Source organism: Schistocerca cancellata, chromosome 1 (genome assembly GCF_023864275.1).
Source record: "Schistocerca cancellata isolate TAMUIC-IGC-003103 chromosome 1, iqSchCanc2.1, whole genome shotgun sequence".
NCBI lineage: Eukaryota > Metazoa > Arthropoda > Insecta > Orthoptera > Acrididae > Schistocerca > Schistocerca cancellata.
This window is the reverse complement of record NC_064626.1, coordinates 341,974,760-341,994,696: the sequence shown is the minus strand read 5'-3', so window position 1 is coordinate 341,994,696 and position 19,937 is coordinate 341,974,760.

Here is a 19,937-nt window from a genome sequence, read left to right as displayed (position 1 = left end):
GGGTTTACAGTTTTCATGATAACCTGGTGGTGTTACACTTGCTAGTTACGTAAGGTGTAATACAATATAGAATTGAAATTTGACGTATGTCCCACGTACACACTCACATTCACTCTTATTTACCCTCACCCTAACACAAAGTATAAATATTACCTTTAAAACTATTATTTTCCTTATGAAAGAAAAATTATCGAAAGTTTAGAACTGAAAATCTTTATTAAATAAATCAGCATAATGAGAGTGCTATAACTGTTTTCAAATTAAAAAAAAGAATTAAGTTTTATTGTTCCTATCAGAATTTACTTTCTTAAGTACTTTTTAATGGGTTTTTTATGTCTCCAAAAATATTATAGGTAGCAGTATCAAATTTTTACACAAAGTTCGTCTGAATAACAAAAGGTCATGTACCAAATTTGGAATAAAACAAATAATATTAAACATAGTTATATAGTTTCTTAGGTGAGGTCAATAAGCGATTTCAGTACGCGCCGCAGTGAACATTCTCACGGTCCGCTTTAGCGACAGGTGTGTATATGACGCGTACGGCAGGCCACAAATCGGCCGCCGCCAAATGCTACTATACTGTAGGCTTCCAAAACAGCTTGCCATAACGTAACAAAACTTTCAGCAAAAATCCGCAGTCGCGTAATAGCTGTGATGCTACAACATTATTCCGGTGGAGGCGCTGGGTATTCGAACTTGGGATAGCGCACCTTACCGACGACACAGTGGCTCCCATCAGGCCATGACAGAACCGCCGTTTATGCGGCGAGAAACCCGAGGTCAACCTATATTCAGTAGATCGCAATCTACCGGAGACAGAAGAAGAAGAGGATGTTATGATGACAGCAACAGTGTGCCACCACGTGAGACATATTTAAGGCTTCTTTGGTGACGATGGTCAAGATCCAAACAAGTGGCTGAAGGTATATGAGCGTATAGCTAAATTTAACAAATGGGATGACACCTTGTGTTTGGCTAACATATTTTTCTACTTGGAGGGCACTGCCAAGCAATGGTATGAGAACAACGAGGAGAAGTTCACAAGATGGGAAGTATTTCAGGCGGAACGTGCAAGTATTTCGGCGACATACAACGACATAAACGCAAGGATGAAGATAAATGAAAGTGCAGGGCACAGCATCCAGGAGGAACTACAACATCCTACATTCGAGATGGCGTGGAGCTCTGCAAAGTAGTGGATCGTAGAATGAAGGAGGAAAATAATGTTGCGGATCTCATGAAGAGTGTTGCTGAGGTCATGTATCAAGCCCTACTCCTTTTCGACAGCAGACGACTTCATAAAATGGTGCCAGTATATAGAGACAATGCACCAAAAAAGAATTACATGCAAGACGTTTGAACGGCTTCCAAACGTCGTATCAATGTCTGTGATGGAGGAAGAAACTAATTTCACACGTGTTCTTCGTCAGATAGTGAGAGAGGAAGTTCAGAAGGCACTTCGATTGCACGGCGACCAAAAAACCGAGACGGTTCAAGAGGTCATAAGGGAGGAAGTGAACCCAATCTCTCGCCCTTAATTCCCCTTTAAAACGGTAACAAAGTCGAGACCCAGGAGAAGCTACGTTCTTACAATGCCGCAATGCAATGTTTGGGCACCAAGGAAGAGTGACATCTGGAGGACGCAGGATAACCAACCAGTATGTTTCCACTGCGGACGACTGGGACATGTGGTGCGCCATCGTCGAGAAAGACGGCGGATATTTGATGACGCCCGCGCCAGAAGACAGCAGACGGATCTTAGCCGACGACAGCTATGGGACGTCGAAGATGAACAAGAAGATGTGGGTGCAGGACGACGGGGGTCGCTAATGCCGCAAGCTAGCCACTGGAGAGGATTCTCCCCAACACGTCGATCGAGGTCTCCATCGCCATTCAGAAGCTCCAGCCCATCAACCAGCCACCGCAACCTGGAAAAGTAAAGGGTGCGACCTTCCTTGAAGGTGAGGCCGCTAAAGAGAAAAATCCTCCACCGTCGATCACTACAAAAATGGTAGAAAACTACGTCGATATGCCATGCATCAATACATGGATCCTGTAGTGGAATGTAAGAGAAGCATACCATTGAAGAATAACTTGGTCATCCCAGCCTCTGTAGTCTCGTTTAAGAACGGTTTCGGTGAATTGTGGATAGTTAACTGTCGCTAATAACCGCATATCCTTCCAAAACGCATGTGCATAGCAATCGGTGAGCCGTTATTTGTAGAACAGCTCAGCATCACAGAAACCTCCCATGCTGAGTCTGTGGGTGAAATTAGCGCTACCACTACGAGACAATATTTTCTAGATCGACTACCACCAGATCTCACTAAGGAATAACAGAAGAAGCTGCTTGCCATTCTTCAAGAGTTCTCTGAATGCTTCAATCCACAGGTGAAGAGCAAATTAGACAAATCGATGGTGAAGCACCGGATTAGTGCTGGAGACCATCAACCAATAAGCCAGAGAGCATACCGCGTGTCAGCAACGGAACGTCGAATAATTCGCGACGAGGTAGAGAAAATGATAAAGAATGACGTAATTCAGCCTTTACAGAGCCCATGGTCGTCACCAGTGGTTCTCGTGAGGAAGAAGGATGGCAGTTGGCGCTTTTGTGTTGATTGCAGGAAGCTAAATAAGATAACTAAAAAGGACGTTTACCCTCTTCCATTAATTGACGATACACTAGATTGTCTGAAGGGGGCTAAGTTTTTATCAAGCATGGACATGTACTCAGGATTCTGTCAAATCGAAGTAGATGAGGCTGATCTTGAGAAAACTGCATTTGTTACCCCTGAGGGCCTATATGAGTTTAAGGTAATGCCGTTTGGTTTGTGTAATGCACCAGCAACTTTTGAACAGATGATGGATAATCTTCTAAGTCACCTGAAGTGGGCGATGTGACTTTGTTATTTAGATGACATTACAATGTTCTCAGAGACATTTTATGAACATATAAAAAGACTGGGGCCATTCTTAAGTGTCTCCAACAAGGCAGACTGAAATCTAATTCAAGAAAGGGTCTCTTTGGAGCCAAAGAAATCAAAATACTTCGACACCTTGTGCCAAACGAAGGTGTGCGGCTAGACCCATAAAAGATGAAATCTATAACGGAATTTTCTATTCCTAAAAGTATTAGAGATGTGAGAAGTTTCCTCGGATTATGTTTTATCAATGACGTTTGTATCAAAGTCCCAAGAGTTGTTAAAAACTGATGCTAAATTTATCTGGGGTGGTGCTCAAGAAGATTTTTTCGATGTGCTTTGAAAAGCTCTGACGGCTGACACTGTACTTGGTCTGTATGATGAGAGAGCACCTACAGAACTTCACACAGATGCCCGTGGGTAAGGGATCGGTGCTCTTCTTGTGCAAATTTCGGATGGAAAAGAGAATGTTATAGCCTGTGCTTCTATGACACTTACAAAAGCTGAGAGAAACTACTCAACTACAGAAAGTGAACGTCTTACTGTGATCTGGGCCATGTGCAAAGTTTCTCTATGGAAGGCCATACACAGTTGTTACAGACCATCATTCACTTTGTTAGCTGACACGTCTTAAGGATCCAACAGGATGACTTGCCAGGTGGGCACTACGTCTTCATGAGTATGACATTACCATGGTGTATAAAAATGGAAGAGAACACCAAGATGCCGACTGTCTCTCAAGAAACCCTGTGCAAGACCATCAAGGCTTTGATGAAGATAGTGACTGTCTCGCTGCACTCCAGGATCTCTCTTCTGAGCAGAAGAAGGATGCCAAGATATCTCAAATTATGCTTGCCTTAAATCGGTCAGAGGATGTGAAAGGACAATTTATGATAGTTACTGGATTACTTTGAAAGAAAAACTTTGATCCATTTGGAAAGAGGTGGCTACCAGTGATTCCTAAATACATGCACTTAGATGTTCTAACAGGGCAATGGCCTTGCCGCAGTGGATTCACCGGTTCCCGTGAGATCACCAAAGTTAAGCGCTGTCGGCCGTGGTCGGCACTTGGATGGGTGACCATCCAGGCAGCCATGCGCTGTTGACATTTTTCGGGGTGCACTCAGCATCGTGATGCCAATTGAGGAGCTACTCGACCGAATGGTAGCGTCTTCGGTCAAGAATACCATCGTAACGACCAAGAGAGTGGTGTGCTGACCCCTCGCCCCTCCTATCCGCATCCTCCTCTGAGGATGACATGGCGGTTGGATGGTCCCGGTAGGCCACTCGTGGCCTGAAGACGGAGTGCTTTCTTTTCTTCTTTTTTTCCTTTTTAAAAAGATGTTCTAACAGAAATTCCATGACATACCTGAGGCCGGACACTTAGGATTTATTAAGACCTACGACAGAATCCGCAAGAGATTTATCTGGCCAGGTTTATTTAGGAGTGTCTGTCACTATGTGTCGCACTATCAAGAGTGCCAGAGGAGAAAGGCAGTTCCTCAGAAACCACTTGGCTGACTCAAACCAATTCCACCAGCCGAAACGCCTTTCCAGCGTGTTGGGATTGACCTCCTCAGACAATTTCCAATGTCTGCTAGTGGCAATAGACGGATTATTGTTTGCACTGATTATCTGACATGCTATGCCATTACAAAAGCCGTGAAAACAGCATAGGCATCCAAGGTAGCCAAATTCATCGTGGAAGACATTGTATTAAAACATGGTGCCCCAAGGTCGTTAATTACGGATTGAGAGAAAGTTTTTCAATCGCATCTAGTGACAGTGATAAACCGTCGGTGCAACATTACTCATCACATGATGACTGCCTACCAAACTAATGGGGTTATTTAACGCCTTAATAAGACCTTGGCCGACATGCTATCAATGTTCGTCAATGTTGAGCAGGGGAACTAGGATGAGGTGCTAACTTTCGTGACGTTTGCCTACAACACCACCAAACAAGACACCACAGGATTTACGCCCTCTTTCCTGGTGCATGGGCGTGGGGCGAGGACGACGATGGACACTGTGTTTCCGTTACATCCTGATGACGTAGATGACGACTACATCGGCCAGGTGTTAACCAGTGCTGAAAAAACACGGCAGTTAGCTCGACTCCACATGCTGCAGGCTCAAGAAAACGATCGCCAAAGATATGACGCGAGCCACCGCCCTGTTGTCTACCAGCCTGTTGACCTCGTCTGGAACTTCACTCCTGTTCGGAAAGCTGGTCTCTCTGAGAAGCTCCTCAGGCGCTACTTTGGACCTTATAAGGTTGTAAGACAGTTGTTTGACGTTACTTATGAAGTGGAAGATTTCGACCCCGACACAAGACAACGAAAGATCAGAGACAAGGTTCACGTCCTTTGAATGAAGCCCTACAAGGATCCTGCAACCCAGGGTAAATTCGAAGCTCCAGCGACAGCCAACAAGCGGAAACGTGATGAAGAGCGTAACGGCAAGGGAAGTTCTAAGATCACCGCCAGGGCAAACATCATTCATCAGCAGTCAGAGTATGCAGGACAGATGACTCGTTCCCGAACTGGGAGGACGCAACACCAAGACGCTGTTCTCTTAAGGAGAGAGCAATGTCGCAGAAGAAGCTGAGTAGCACAGTCACTGTAGAGTAATATTTATGATCCTAGGCTGTTGCATGGAGGCTTGTGAGTTCAAAAATCACCTGCACTGTAAGATTTTAACTTCTGTATTTAGTTCGAGTACATTCTAGAAGTATCCACAAATGTCAAGAATCATTGTGCTGGAACGTTCTGTATCTGTATACAGGGTGTTACAAAAAGGTACGGCCAAACTTTCAGGAAACATTCCTCACACACAAAGAAAGAAAAGATGTTATGTGGACATGTGTCCGGAAACGCTTACTTTCCATGTTAAATGTCCTCCGTTAGCCAGGATACATGCATCCACCCTCCGTCGCATGGAATCCCTGATGCACTGATGCAGCCCTGGAGAATGGCGTATTGTATCACAGCCGTCCACAATACGAGCACGAAGAGTCTCTACATTTGGTTCCGGGGTTGGGTAGACAAGAGCTTTCAAGTGCCCCCATAAATGAAAGTCAAGAGGGTTGAGATCAGGAGAGCGTGGAGGTCTTGGAATTGGTCCGCCTCTACCAATCCACCGGTCACCGAATTTGTTGTTGAGAAGCGTATGAACACTTCGTCTGAAATGTGCAGGAGCTCCATCGTGCATGAACCACATGTTGTGTCGTACTTGTAAAGGCACATGTTCTAGCAGCACAGGTAGAGTATCCCGTATGAAATCATGATAACGTGCTCCATTGAGCGTATGTGGAAGAACATGGGGCCCAATCAAGACATCACCAACAATGCCTGCCCAAAGGTTCACAGAAAATCTGTGTTGGTGACGTGATTGCACAATTGCGTGCGGATTCTCGTCAGCCCACACATGTTGATTGTGAAAATTTACAATTTGATCACGTTGGAATGAAGCCTCATCCGTAAAGAGAACATTTGCACTTAAATGAGGATTGACACATTGTTGGATGAACCATTCGCAGAAGTGTACCCGTGGAGGCCAATCAGCTGCTGATAGTGCCTGCACACGCTGTACATGGTACGGAAACAACTGGTTCTCCCGTAGCACTCTCCATACAGTGACATGGTCAACGTTACCTTGTACAGCAGCAACTTCTCTGACACTGACATTAGGGTTATCGTCAACTGCACGAAGAATTGCCTCGTCCATTGCAGGTGTCCTCGTCGTTCTAGGTCTTCGCCAGTCGCGAGTCATAGGCTGGAATATTCCGTGCTCCCTAAGACGCCGATCAATTGCTTCGAACGTCTTCCTGTCGGGACACCTTCGTTCTGGAAATCTGTCTCGATACAAACGTACCGCGCCACGGCTATTGCCCCGTGATAATCCATACATCAAATGGGTATCTTCCTACCCGCATTTGTAAAACATTGCGCTGACTGCAAAACCACGTTCGTGATGAACACTAACCTGTTGATGCTACGTACTGATGTGCTTGATGCTATTACTGTAGAGCAATGAGTCGCATATCAACACAACCACCGAAGTCAACATTACCTTCCTCCAATTGGACCAACTGGCGGTGAGTCGAGGAAGTACAGTACATACTGACGAAACTATAATGAGCTCTAACATGGAAATTAAGCGTTTCCGGACACATTTACACATAACATCTTTTCTTTATTTGTGTGTGAGGTATGTTTTCTGAAAGTGTGGCCGTACCTTTTTGTAACACCCTGTATATACTGTATATACTGGTTGGAGGCTGTTCGCTCCATGCTCTTGTATGTGCAAGTGCTGAATAAACCTTCGTTAAGTGAAGTTAGTGTTCGTCATTCATCTAATTACACCTTCTTCTACGTGACAATATCAGTTACCTTTATTTTTTTCGAGTTTTCACGTAAAGGTCTTCGCAGACGAGATAAATTTCTAGTTACTCAGTGGTTTACAGCATGCTCCACCTCATTAAGGTTTTGGGTTTCTAGAGAAATAATTTCCAGTCTATGTCTTCGGAATTGTGTTCCACGAACGATACTGCTAAGCAAGCGGCGGACAGTGCTACCACACTGGCAGCATCAGTAATTTGGCAGGTAAACTCAGTAAGAGATGATCAGAATGCTCCATTCACTCGCTGCAGGTTGAGAGTCATCACGCCAGCAACGGTAAACACGTGCGCATCCAGAGGGTGTCTTGGCTCTTATTTCCATTAACATGTGTTGTCAGTAAAACATTCGAAGAATTCTAACTGAATACCCAAAAATAGATGAGACTTTCACTTACAGGCTGTATGTGGTAGTGGACTAAGAGCAATGGCTTGAGCCCCTGCATTCGTCTGTCCAGTGGTGGCTCATGGCGGCATGGGCGCGTGCTCGCGTTGGACCCTCGGATACATTGCAGCTGACGGTACTTCGAAAGTGCTTTTTACGTGCCATAAGTGTTTGTTCACTGCATAATTTTCGGCTGTTTAAGCATTGTGAGAGTGCTTGCAGAGCCTTTTACATGCATTATTCTTTGGCAATTTACGAGTTGTTTGCGTGTCTGTACATCAGTGTACTGCATTATTTCGGTGATTTACGAGTAGTCTGTAGGTCTGTAGGCTATGTACTGCATTATTGCGACACTTTACAATTAGCAAGTATGTATGCAGAGCGTTTTACATGCATTCTTTTGACAATTTTCGAGTTGTTTTCGTGTCTTTATAGTGTGCAATGTATTATTTCGACAGTGAGCGTGTCTGTAGAGTGTTTTACGTACATTATTTCGGTGATCTACGAGTAGTTTGCAGCTCTGTAGGGTGTGCAATGCATAATTTACGAGTAGTGTGCATGCCTGTAGGCTATGTAGCATGACCCCCAATATGTCAGGGCTAGTGTTTTGTATCAGTGTAATAAATGAACTATGTGAAATCCATCCCTAAAGAAATTGTTCCAAAATAAATAAAGTATACTCCTTCCTCTCTTGAGCAGCCCAGCGTAGGCTGAGTCCTTCCCCCCCCCCCCCCTTTTTCGACCCAGACTACCGTCCTGGATTATGTCATGAGAGGGATGACAGTGCCCTCTGGTGGCAGTACTGTGTATTAGGTCGTATGGACTCCGGACCTTATGGTGGACACACTGGATGGAGCTACTGCCTCAAATTGCTTAAATAAAGACTGCCTGCGGAATAAAGACTTACGTCTACCCAAGCAGGAGCTCAGCACAGGCTGAGTATTTTTTCCGCCAATTCCTAGGAGAAGGTGGCAGTCGGATGACTTAGGTTAGTGGAGATAGCCCAAGTGACCTTTTTTCCTCCATTTTCTTAGGTTAGTGGAGGTAGCCCAAGTGACCTCTTTTCCGCCAAAATTCTAACTTCCCACCATATTGTGGTCGAATGGAGGGGTGTGGGAAGGGGGGAGGGGACCTATTTTCCCGCAAAAAGAAAAATGGTCCAAATGGCTCTGAGAACTATGGGACTTAACATCTGTGGTCATCAGTCCCCTACACTTAGACCTACTTAAAGCTAACTAACCTAAGGGGATCACACACATCCATGCCCAAGGCAGGATTCGAAACTGTGACCATAATGGTCGCGCAGTTCCTACCAAAATTTGTGCTTCCTGCCATGACATCATTGTGACAATACGATATCGATCGCTGTCATCTTGGATCCGCCATCTTTAAAGAATTTGGGAACAATGCAATGTGGGGCCACATATAGTTTGCCCTACTACAGATGGTATGCTGACCACATGCCCCTCCATACGACATCCGATGAAAGTGACACAGCAGTTGGTTTTGCCTCATTGAATCCTTGAGAGCCAGAATGTAGAACTTTACTTTTTTAATTCCAGGAATAAGATGCTAACTCTAGACGAAATGCATGATGACAAAGTCATCAACAACTGAAAGTAGTTGTGGGACCTAAGCAAATAACATCGCAAACAAGTTACATTTTGAGGGTGACAAGGCAGAAGGGATTATTGAAACAACTGCAGCGCTTTTTTTCCCGATCACACAAGTAGCAGCATCACGAAATCTACGTCTATACAACTCACCACATGTAATTATACTGTTAAAAGTCTTTCGACAGGCTCTTTGCACTGACTGCAGAGCAGATGTGCTGTCCAGGACATTGTGGGCCCACATGCCGGTGGGCTTCGCCAGGCTGCACAGCGGGCTGGTATGTGAGAGGCCACCCTACACCTTCTCTGGCTCTGCAACCGGGTTTGGCTGCCACATTGCTAGCTGTCTCACGGTATTAGCATGCTGTGGGACCGCTCTATTTATCCGAAATCAAAGCATCAGGTAGTGGCATCCCTTCGATATTTTACACTACACTCAATTCTTGCCTCTAATTCTCCCCCTCTCTCTCCCATCCTCCCTCTGTCCCAAGTCGTTGCTTGCTGTTTGTGTGAACCGATGTATATGAACACACACAGACCAAGATGTCCTCCCCACTCTGCCTCCTTGTTCCATCGCCACTCTTGCAGACCTGGCATTGGTACTCAGTACATCCCTTTGTTTTCACACTTCCACTGCTCTGAGATCTGTAGCGGATGGAACAAAGAAATTCGAGAAGAAGAAGGTAGCGACTGTCATGTGCCACAGTATCCCCATCTTTGTATTCAACAAAGTAGTAGATACCTAGTAAACCCTCAATTGTGGATGTTTTGGAAATATTCCCTCACTCTATCAGATTGATTAACTAGTTAATTAAATCAACACCCTCTGTGTGTGACCCATTTCCCCTTTCATCCCATTGGTGGTTACTACAAGGAATGGTATATTTGGCGGAATTCGATACTGCCACTGCCCAGTTCCTGAAGCCCACTCTTCTCCCCTCCAGATACTTTTTCCCCTTGCCTCCTGTTCGTGGATACTCGCACAGTTCGGACATTTGGTAGGAGCACAGTACATTGGAGGTAGCTGAACATTACAGATTTCAGCTCAGTTGCATGCTGTGTCCTTAAGCAATTTGCGGGAATGGCTGGACCTGTCATGTGCCACAGTATCCCCATCTTTGTATTCAACAAAGTAGTAGATACCTAGTAAACCCTCAATTGTGGATGTTTTGGAAATATTCCCTCACTCTATCAGATTGATTAACTAGTTAATTAAATCAACACCCTCTGTGTGTGACCCATTTCCCCTTTCATCCCATTGGTGGTTACTACAAGGAATGGTATATTTGGCGGAATTCGATACTGCCACTGCCCAGTTCCTGAAGCCCACTCTTCTCCCCTCCAGATACTTTTTCCCCTTGCCTCCTGTTCGTGGATACTCGCACAGTTCGGACATTTGGTAGGAGCACAGTACATTGGAGGTAGCTGAACATTACAGATTTCAGCTCAGTTGCATGCTGTGTCCTTAAGCAATTTGCGGGAATGGCTGGACAGATACAAGCATGCAATACCACTGTCGAAAACAATAACCTGAATATGACATTGTGATTAGGCCTTTAAAACACTATAGAATTCCTAAATTGGTTCCCTTCACTACATTCGGAAGGAGGAGGAAGGGCCTACTTTGTGACAGGATACAGACAACAACAATTACCACTTAAAGACAGAGGCCACTGCAATGTACTGAGAAACACTAGACACAAGACACTTAAACCACGATCCAGTCCATAGTAAGAGACGTCATCGCTAGATGGTGGAGACTGTTCACACATCCCACATGCTTGTGTCCCGATGTTCACATGCAGAGCCCTGAGCCAGATGTCGCACACTGCTAGTTGCTGCCTTGGACGTATGTCTCAGCGATTATACCTGGTCTGTAGACGGACACCGCCAACTGAAGAGGACTTCTCAGTCATGGAGCGTATCCAGGATGACTGGAGCGGATGGAATTCCAGCGCCAACACTTGCTATATTGAATCTTCTCAAGTTACCACATGAAAATTGGAGAACAGTCGCAACACTAGCGATCACAAAGACTTGCCAGCACATACTGAGTACTAATTCAATATCCACCAACCAGAAAGCGACACAGACAAGTGAACTGCATCCCCATTCTCTGGCTAACCAGGTATGAGGTCCTAATTTCAGCCAGTATGTCAATTCGTTCCTCCGTCATGTGTACCATACACAACCAGCTATATATTTATTACTATAATTACAATTAAATGTTACGATTCCAGAACCAATCTGCTGACATTTGGCAATGAGCGAAATGTCGTAAATACCTCCTCATGATTGCTGTGACTCTGAAAACATCAATGTCTATATCCTCCTTCTTACATCAAACCTTACATCTCTCTTACAGCTGACAGTACGCTGAAATTGCAGTTTTTCACATCAAATCCATACCTTCCTTATGACTGGACATAGTCACTTTCTTTGCAAATGTTGATACACTGACCACAGTAACTTTACGTCCCAAGACATACTTTATAAGCCTGAGGTTCACAGCGACTATGTCACATTAACCCTACTATGAATAATACTTCGCTAGTAACTGAATGCAGATGACACCAAATAATATTGAGCGAAAATCCTGGATTGATGGACATGCTCCATTTTATTTTCTGCCAAGTGGTACCATTGTGTCTTAGGAATGGGGAAGTAATAGTCTTATAAACAACCAACTATTAAAAACACGATGACACGCTCGTGTTACTGTCAGACTGCACAAAAAGCGGTCTTGGTTCCACAGGCAGATACAAGTGTTGCTTAGGGATATCCATGTTAAAAACTGTAAATGATTTCAAAATCGAGGTATGCTATAGCTTCCAAATGATGTGGTTCTCCACACAAATACCGTGACAATGAATGCAGACAGTGATCGCACGGTGTAAATTAACAGACCGAAAGTGAGGGTGCACGTCGCCAGCAGTGTAAGCTCGTAATAAAATCATCATTCTCACCGAATTTAGAAAGTGATTTGTCTAGGAAATGTGGTATTAAGCCGATGTTTGCAACTACCTCATACTGCTGCTAGATATTTCCCACGCTAACAAACATTTGTATTGCATTCTAGTTCGGTACCCTGTAGATGTTGTAACAGAAGTTCTGCGATATATCCATGGGTACATAGCCAGGGGAGGATGAAGGTTGATTGAGAATGATCACATACAGTAGATGGTGTGCTTAGCCATGAGAGGAACCACTTAAAAGATTCGGTGATAAATTGAAGTCACAGGAAATGTACAAAATCCTATGATCAGTATACTGGCTTTCCAGATCTACAGTGTTACGTTTTCTGGTAGAAATTCCATATGAAATTTGGTATCATGACTCTCCAATTAGCCACACACTTGCGCTGGATGATGGTGATGGTGATGGTGTTTAACTACAGCCACTAATGAGTCATATTCAACACACTCTGATATCTCGAAATCAGTCACTTTTTCCGAACCTATCTGCTAAAGACAACATACTGCAAAACTGCAGCATGGTTTTAGACAGTCCCTCTGTATCCTGTAACTGTTCCTCAGTCTTAGCCTCGCCCTCCATGCAGTTTTGTCCATGTGCTCGTTCCAATTTAAGTTGGAACTGAGGCGAAGTCTGAGGGCATTATATTTGCCACTTTCAGTATCCTGTCAAAAAACTGGGTGGGCTGAATTAATGCAACAGAATCTTGTTTTGACTACTTGGTGGAAATGGAACACGTTGTCATAGCTCCTCAAACCGTGTACAGTGTATAAGGCCAGCGCCAAACGTAGCTTTCTCTTGCAACATGAGGTACAGAAAACGTATTACAAGCCGTTAGTATGGTTTTTCTTATTGGGAATATTAGGACAACATCACTTCATACAGGAACTGGAAGAATGATGAGGATTTGGGTACTGCATTGTGATGCATTTCCAAACTACATATGGCACTGCTGTCTGAGGGAGATCTGCATCTCTCAGGGTGTAATCATGTCAGTCACCCAAACATTCTCTTCTCCTTGTTATTTTGTACCATCCAAGAGAAAAAGCTATGAAGTATAAAAGATTCACTAACATCACCTGATAGAGAACTTGATAAATTATTACTACATTCCTCTCTTCAGAAATATCTAAAACAAATACTGTCTGCATGCTGACATCGGGCATATTGGCGATCTTATTAAATATATAGGTATTGATCCATTGGAGCAGGTGGCCAGTGATGGAAAGCTATTTCCACAGACCAGTGAAAAGCTTCGTAACAAGTACTGAAGGAGGACCATATCCAACAGTCTATCAATTGCAAGAGAGAGTCCCTGTTTTTTCTTTCATAAGCAATTAGATACATTGTTATTCTGCTGTAACACATCCAAGCAGTGTATGACTACAGCTTGGTACACCACCATACATTTTGTTTTCCCAACATGACTTCGACATCTGGGTCTGTGTGATATGGTAACCAACATTAACACGTTTTGATCCATCACAGAAACCTGGACATCACATGCTGTGCGCTATGCTGCTCCTATAACACACAGAATGGCTGATATAAGAGACAGAGGGGGTGTCTCTTATCGGAAAAAAGTGGAGGACATCACAACATATAGAAAATGAAAGACTTTGTGCCATTTTGGAGCCTTTCCAAACACCTGTTTGAAGGTGATGACCTCTATATTTAATCTTACCCTCCACAGTGATGGCACAGCAGATGTCTATGTGTCTCATTTTGAAGAGATATAGAACACTGATTTTTCGAATTGCAAGCAAGACTCCCCATTTCAAACAAGTGATGTCAGTCAGTCAATCAAGAGTGTATCAGTGGACACATGGGATGGAAAGGACACCAGTGATATGGTGTGATGTACTGTAATGAGTACCACCGTTAATAGTGTGATCAATTGTAGCAATTTTACCAGTTTTCCATAAGTTTAACACTGACCAATGACACGGCAGCATGTTTCCCAGTTTCTGCATCGTCGCTACACCAGTCTTCTACCAGTTTGCAAGACCTATATACTAGATTGTGAATGTAGAAATGTAGAGAATTTCCACCAGAAAGCATAACACTATAGATCTGAAAAGCTGAAATATTTTTCGTAGGATTTTGTACATTTCTTATGACTTCAAGCTATCATTGCATTTTTAAGTAGTTCCTAACATAACAAACCATCTACTGTATGTGATTATTCTGTCAACCATCATCTTCCCTCGCCTATAACCCTGTGGATATAATGCAGAGCCTCAGTTACATCATCTATGCAGTATCGAGATAGAACGCTTTACAAATACTATTTGTTAATGTGGGAAATAGCTAGCAGAGGCATGAGGTAGTTGCAAATATTGGTTTAATATCACGTTCCTTAAACGAGTCACCTTCTAAATTCGTTGAGAAGGATGATTTTATTACGAGCACACATTGTTGGCTATGTGCACACACACTTTTCATGTGTTAATACACACTCCGGAATCACTGTCCATATTCAGTGCCACAGTATTTGTGCAGAAGACTACATTATTAGGAAGCAATACCATACCTCGATTCATAAAGCTTGTATAATTTTTAACATGGATATCGTTATGGAGACTTTGTGTGCCTGTAGAGCCAAGACCGCTTTGTGTGGAAGGCAATACTGACATGGTCGTTTCGATTGTGTTTTTAATATCTGGTTGCTTATAATTCGGTTAAGTCTCTCTTCCTAAGACACACTGGTACCACTCAGAAGGAAAACAAATAGAGCATGTCCTACGATCACGGATTTTCGCTCAGTATTTTTTGGTGTCACCAGCATTCTGTTATTGTCAAAGTATTATATTCAGTAGGGGATGTGTGAAAGATTCGCTGTGATTATAAGGCTCATAATGTATGTAATGTGACTTTTGTCAGTGTTCCGGCATCTACAAGGAAAATGACTGTGTCCTATTATGGACTTGATGTGGGAAATTCCGATTTCAGCGCATCGATAGCCATAAGGTGGACGAAAGATTTTGCCTGAAAAATTATCTACAGTCATAAGGAGGATATAGATACTGATATTTCCAGAGCCACAGCCATCAGGAGGAGGTATTTCAAATAGTTCGTTCATTCTCAAAAATCACCAGATTGGGTCTGGAATCGTAAAATTTAACTGTAATTACAGTGATAAATAGGTGGCTGGTCTCCTAGGACAGCATTCTTTGGAGTGCAGGGCACACGGCAGAGGTAGGCAGTGGCTGGAATGAATTGACGATTCTGGCTTATAGCAGGTGCCATTACTAAGACTCAGAAATTGTCAGGCAGGGAATGGGGATGCAGTTGACCTGACCATGTCACCCTCTGGTTGGTGAATGGTGAACTAATACTCAGTGTATGTTGGGCAGACTTAATGATCACTTGTGTTACGAATATTCTCCGAATTTTATCTGAAAATTTGAGAAGGTTAAGTATGGTGAGTGTTGGCACTAGATTTCTTAATAAAATTCGAATTCGAACCACTCTCGTCATCCTGGACACCCTCTGTGACTGGCCATCCTCTCTGCCAGGTCGAGTCTGGCTGCAGACCATGCACAGTCGCTGAGATGTGCATCCATGTTGACAAGTAGCGGTCTGTGACATCTGGCATGTGGACATTGGGACATGTCATGCAAGATGTGTGAGTTTTTCAGCAATCTTTAACATCTAGCCATGACATGTACTACAGACTGGATGATGGTTCAAGTTTATCACGTTTAGTGCTCTCAATACATTGCAGTGGACTCTGTCTTTCAGTAGTATTTATTGTTGTCTGTACCATCACACAGTAGGCCCTTCCTCCTGTTTCTGAATGTAGTGGAGAGAGCCAAATTAGGAATTGTATAGTGCTTTAAAAAGATAGCTGCTACATCAAATTCACAATTGATCAATTTACTGTTTCTGATAGTGATATTATTAGTGTGTATCTGTCCAGCCCCTCCCACAAATTCTTTAAGCAACTGAGCTCAAATCTGAAATTTTCAGCTACCTCCAACGTAGTTCACTTCCTACAAAATGACCTAAATGTGCCAATATCCACTGATAGTAGGCAAGGAAATAATAATCTGGAAAGGAGAGGAGTGGAAACCAGGCAATTGCAGTATCGAATCCTACCAAATATACCACTCCTAGTACCCACGAATATAATACAAGGAAAAAGTGGCTGCACTCAAAGGGTACCAATTTAATTAAATAGTCCATCAACCTGACAGAGTGGGGGAATATTTCCAAGACATATACAGGTGGGTGGTAACCATATATACACTTCTTTGTTCAGGACAAAGATAGCGTAGGTGCGTCACATGATAGATGCTACCTACTTCTTCTCAAATGTCTTTGTTCCATCCGCTACAGGTCACCATAGCAGTGAAAGTGTGGGAACACAGGGGTGTATTTACTACCAGCGTCAGGTCGACATGAGTGGTGAGGGGTGCAGGGGAGGATGATGGAAGGGAGGAATGTTGGATGGACATCTTGGTCTGTGTGTGTTTGAATACGTTGGTACACGCAAACAATAAGCAACCACTTGAGGCAGAGAGAGGTAAGGAGAGAGAGAGAGAGAGAGGGCGAGAACGAGGCAGGAAGAGAGTTTGGTTTCAAATTTTAAAGGGATGCCACTACATGATGCTTTGTTTGCAGAGGATTAGCGCCGTCCTGCAATATGCTAACACCGTGAGATGGCTGACAGTGAAGTGGGTTACAGGATTCACAGTGCCTGAGTGGGCATAGAATGGCCTCTTGAACACCAGCCTGGGGAAGCTTTTGTCACATGGACGTGTCTCTTCCTAGCTGGAACATCTGCCCTGCAGTTATTGCAGAGACAGTATCGAAAGATTACTTGTGGTGAACAATGTTGATGTTGATTTCATGATGGTATTCCTTGCACAATCAGAAAACAAGTGCCACAACTGTTTAAATATTACAAACAGCCTTGTCACCTACATGTAGTTTAAATAAACAGTATTCCTTTCACTGCAGTTAATTTCGCTTCAAACAGCCAATCAATTGAGCTTTTTCACGCCATTTTCCTCGTGGGGTTGGGGATGGGACTGGGCAATTGATCTGAGGAGGACGGATTAATCAATTTATCGTTGTTGTTGTTGTGGTCTTCAGTCCTGAGACTGGTTTGATGCAGCTCTCCATGCTACTCTATCCTGTGCAAGCCTCTTCATCTCCCAGTACCTACTGCAACCTACATCCTTCTGAATCTGCTTAGTGTATTCATGTCTTGGTCTCCCTCAACAATTTTTACCCGCCACGCTGCCCTCCAATACTAAATTGGTGATCCCTCGATGTCTCAGAACATATCCTACCAACTGATCCCTTCTTCTAGTCACGTTGTGCCACAAGCTCCTCTTCTGCCCAATTCTATTCATTACCTCCTGATTAGTTATGTGATCTACCCATCTAATCTTCAACATTCTTCTGTAGCACCACATTTCGAAAGTTTTTATTCTCCTCGTGTCTTAACTATTTATCGTCCACGTTTCACTTCCATACATGGTTACACTCCATACAAATACTTTCAGAAACGACTTCGTGACATTTAAATCTATACTCGATGTTAACAAATTTTTCTTCTTCTGAAAAGCTTTCCTTGCCATTGCCAGCCTACATTTTATATCCTCTCTACTTCGACCGTCATCAGTTATTTTGCTCCCCAAATAGCAAAACTCCTTTACTACTTTCAGTGTCTCATTTCCTAATCTAATTCCCTCAGCATCACCCGACTTAATTCGTCTACATTCCATTATCCTCGTTTTGCTTTTGTTGATGTTCATCTTATACCCTCCTTTCAAGACACTGTCCATTCCATTCAACTGCTCTTGCAAGTCCTTTTCTGTCTCTGACAGAATTACAATGTCATCGGCGAACCTCGAAGTGTTTATTTCTTCTCCATGGAGATTAGATTAGATTAGATTAGTTTTTCCTTCCGTAGATCCGTGTTGAGGAGATCCTCGTGGATGTGGAACATGTCACTTTTTTTTAAAAGCTGAAATAACAATACTAATAGTATGAATTTATACATCATTTGTTTCTATTTAAAAATTCGTCAATGGAGTAGAAGGAGTTGGCCACTAGTAAGTCTTTCAGGCTCCTTTTAAACTGATCTTTATTTGTAACTAATTTTTTATGTTTGCTGGCAAAATATTGAAGATTAGTGTTCCTGAGAAATGGACCCCTTTTTGAACTAAAGTAAGTGCTTTTAAGTCCTTGTGCAGATCATTTTTATTCCTGGTATTGTATGTATGAACTGAGCTGTTTGTTGGAAATAGAGATATATTATTTAGGACAAATTTCATTAAGGAGTAAATATACTAAGAAGCAGTAGTTAGTATACCCAGTTCTTTGAAGAGGTTTCTACAAGACGTCTGTGAATTTGCTCCACAAATAATACATATTACACGCTTTTGGACTCTAAAAACTTTTGTTTGACTAGAAGAGTTACCCTAAAATATTATACCATATGACATTATGGAATGAAAGTAGGCAAAGTATGCAAGCTTTTTCACTTTTATGTCGCCTATGTCTGCTAACATTCGAATTGCAAATACAGATTTGTTAAGGCTTTTCTGCAGTTCTGTGGTGTGCTCCTCCCAACTGAATTTATTATCAAGTTGTAATCCCAGGAATTTAAGACTGTCAACCTCTTCTATCTGCTCTTCTTTGTACTTTATGCATATGCTGGGTGGAAACCTCTTACAGGTTCTGAATTGCATATAGTGAGTCTTCTCGAAGTTTAATGTCAGTGAGTTTGCTTTAAACCATTTATTAATATCCATGAAAATATCATTAGCAGAACTTTCTAGAACTACACTCGACATACTATTTATTGCAGTACTTGTGTCATCTGCAAACAAAACGAACTCTGCTTCTGGCAGTGTAACTGATGAGAGATCATTAATGTACACAAGAAAAAGCAATGGCTCTAAGATGGATCCTTGTGGGACACCACATGTAATCTCTTCCCATTCTGATAATGACTGATGATTTAATTCACTAGTCCCTTGCACTGACACCCTTTGTTTCCTATTAGCGAGGTATGACTTGAACCATTTTGCAGCACTGCCTGTGACACCATAGAATTCTAATTTATTTAAAAGGATGTTGTGATTTACACAATCGAGTGCCTTTGACAAATCACAGAAAATACCTGCTGCTTGTAACTTGTTATTTAATGAATTAAGTACATTCTCACTGTAGATGTAAGTAGCCTTTTTCGATATCAGAACCCTTCAGAAATCCAAACTGTGTTCTTGATAATATGTTATTTGTGGTCAGATGGTTGAGAAGCTGCCTGTACATTACTTTTTCTAAAATTTTTCAGAATGCTGGCAAAAGTGAAATCGGTCTGTAGTTTGATGGTATCTCTTTATCCCCTTTCTTGAATAGAGGCTTATAATCTGCATATTTCAGCCAGTCAGGAAATGTCCCAGTTATAATTGACTGGTTACACAAGTAACTTAGAATTGTACTAAACTCATAAGAACATGCCTTAATTAACTTAGTTGATATTTCATCGTAACCACTAGAATGCTTTGTTTTTAAAGATTTTATTATGGAAGTTATTTCTTTTGGTGAAGTGAGTGATATATTCATGTACCTGAAGCTATTTGTAAAGGCTAATTTCAGATATTCAAGGGCATTATTTACTG